The sequence below is a fragment of the Neophocaena asiaeorientalis genome, unplaced genomic scaffold, assembly GCF_003031525.2.
Source record: "Neophocaena asiaeorientalis asiaeorientalis breed wild unplaced genomic scaffold, Neophocaena_asiaeorientalis_V1.1 scaffold149, whole genome shotgun sequence".
NCBI classification, from domain to species: Eukaryota; Metazoa; Chordata; class Mammalia; order Artiodactyla; family Phocoenidae; genus Neophocaena; species Neophocaena asiaeorientalis.
In genome coordinates this window covers 2990643-2993682 of record NW_020174442.1, presented here as the reverse complement: position 1 = coordinate 2993682, position 3040 = coordinate 2990643, and positions in this window count along the sequence as shown.

Sequence of the window (3040 nt, the reverse complement as noted above, 5' to 3'; positions counted from 1 at the left end):
ATTAGGTATACTTATGTAAAGAAATGTTGTAAACAATTTTGGGGATAATTTGGAAGTGGAACTTTTTCTCCTAATGGAATTTCTTTTTTATGCTAATGAACATAGATGGGCAATCCTAAATGGACTACAAGATTCAGTTTTTATAAGCATTATGCCAGCTCAAATTATATGGTATTTTTAAAGTTGAAAGTATTTACCAATTAATTTAACTTCTTTCCCCCTGTGAAGTGGATTCTCTGAGCATTAGTGTCTCAGTTGATTGCTGTGTTTTTTTCCTAGCTGGCCAGGATGCTGCCTGTAAATAACTGTTTGATTTGGGCATACTTATCAAAAGATCAAACCTGTAGGTGAGATAAGCAAGGTTGGTTATATATCAAGTAGATACACATCTGTGTGAAAGTTAGTAAACTTGAAGGTGGAAGAGTAGGATAGGGCATTTGGATGAAGATAAAATAAGTGGCAAACTTCAGCAACATTCTTATGGGACTACTCAAACATGTACCTGGACTTTAGAATATAAACAGTGACTACAGGTAATCTAGAGAGATGGGGAAAAAAAGGGTACAAATTCCAGAATATTTTCAGAAGAACAATTTGGTAATTACAGGGAACTTCGTCTATTTTTCAAAGCTGAACTCAAACGAGAAGTTGGTGTGAAAAACTACCAATTTCTTTAGGTTAGGCACCTCACCTTTTTCTTTTTGTTTGATTATATCAGACACTTCCCTAGTCAAAGATTATAACTATGGAATCATCCTGACTGGTATGCGAGGGTACATAGTCACCAGAGTTGCATTGGAACTGACTTTCATAATCTTTGTCCAAGAGATTTAGAAATTATTGTGAAGGATTCATGAATTTATAGAAACTTGGTCAGTACAGAAGTTCAGAATTTATAATTAGGGACCTGCAGGCCAACATTCATCACATGTTGTATCCTAAGTAAAGGGATTAATTCAGATCCTGTGTGTTTTCTTTTTTTAAAAACATCTTTATTGGAGTATAATTGCTTTACAATGGTGTGTTTCAGCTTTACAACAAAGTGAATCAGCTACACATATACATATATCCCCATATCTCCTCCCTCTTGCGTCTCCCTCCCACGCTCCCTATCCAACCCCTCTAGGTGGTCACAAAGCACTGAGCTGATCTCCCTGTGCTATGCGGCTGCTTCCCACTAGCTATCTATTTTACATTGGGTAGTGTATATATGTCCATGCCACTCTCTCACTTTGTCACAGCTTACTCTTCCCCCTCCCCGTGTCCTCAAGTCCATTCTCTATGTCTGTTTCTTTATTCCTGTCCTGCCCCAAGTTCTTCATAACCTTTTTTTTTAGATTCCATATATATGTGTTAGCATACAATATTTGTTTTTCTCTTTCTGACTTACTTCACTCTGTATGACAGACTCTAGGTCCATCCACCTCACTACAAATAACTCAGTTTTGTTCCTTTTTATGGCTGAGTAATATTCCATTGTATATATGTGCCACATCTTCTTTATCCATTCATCTGTCATTGGACACTTAGGTTGCTTCCATGTCCTGGCTACTGTAAATAGAGCTACAATGAACACTGTGGTACATGTGTGTTTTCTTAACAATTTTTGGATTATGCTGGTCATTGCTTTTGATAACTTTATTTTATACTCGTAAAATAGTGTATTCTTGGAATTTCTATAATGTCTATTACATACTTAGTTTTTCTTTTTCCTTTCTGGTTATATTGAATGATATTATGGGCATAAAATTTTTGTTTTATATTAATTTTATTCTATCTTTCAAGAATGTGTATATATACACAATGGATAGAGTGTACATAACTTAAACCCGTGAGTCAGAGCCAAAAGTATTAAAAATGAAATGTACAGAGAGCAAAAATATTTAAATATTGATAAAAATGAACAAAAATAAAAGTGTGATAGGGAAGGTTCAAGATGGTGGTGTAGGAAGATCCCAAACTCACCTCCACCTACAGACACAAGAAATCAACAACTACATATGGAATAATTCCTTCTGAAAGGAATATGAAAACTGGATGATCAAAATCTCCACAACAAAGGGGAAAAGGACAACATCAAGATAGGTAGGGGAAATAGAGATGATCTCTCTAAGCAAAAAACACACACTAACCGCAGAAATCCAAAATCAGGAAGGATCACAAAGGTAGTTATTTTTCCTGAAGCACAAGGCATTTGAGTTCCATATCAGGCACCTCACCCTCTAGATCATTACACCATATGTAAAAATAAATCCAAAATGGATTAAAGACCTAAATGTAAGATCTGAATCCATAAAACTCCTAGAAGAGAACATAGGTAGAATACTCTTTGATATAAATCACAGCAATTTTTTTTTTTTGGATCAGTCTCCTAAGGCAAAGGAAATGACAGCAAAAATAAACAAGCAGGATTTAATTAAACATAAAAGGGTTTGCACAGTGAAGGAAATTATGGACAAAACCAAAAGACAACCTGCTGAATGGGAGAAAATATTTGCAAAAGATACGACCTATAAGGGGTTAACATCCAAAATATATAAACAGCTCATACAACTCAATATCAAAAAATACAATTAAAAAATGGGCATAAGACCTGGACAGACATTTCTCCAAAGAAGATACACAGATGGCCAACTGCATGAAAAGATGCTCAACATCACTAATCAGAGAGATGCAGATCAAAATCACAATGAGATATTACCTCACACCTGTCAAATGGCTATCATCAAAAAATTTAAAAATAACAAATGTTAGCGCAGATGTGCAGAAAAGGGAACCCTAGTACACTGTTGGCGGGATTGTAAATTCGTGCAGCCACTTTGGAAAACGGTATGGAGGTGCCTTAAAAAACTCAAATAGAACTACCATATGATCCAGTAATTCCACTCCCAGGTATATATCTGAAAATGAAAACACTAATTTGAAGAGACACATGAACCCCAATGTTCAGAGTAGCATTATTTACAATAAACCGAGATACTTAAGCAGCAACCTAAGTGCCCATCAACAAATGAATGGATAAAGAAGAGATGGTATATAT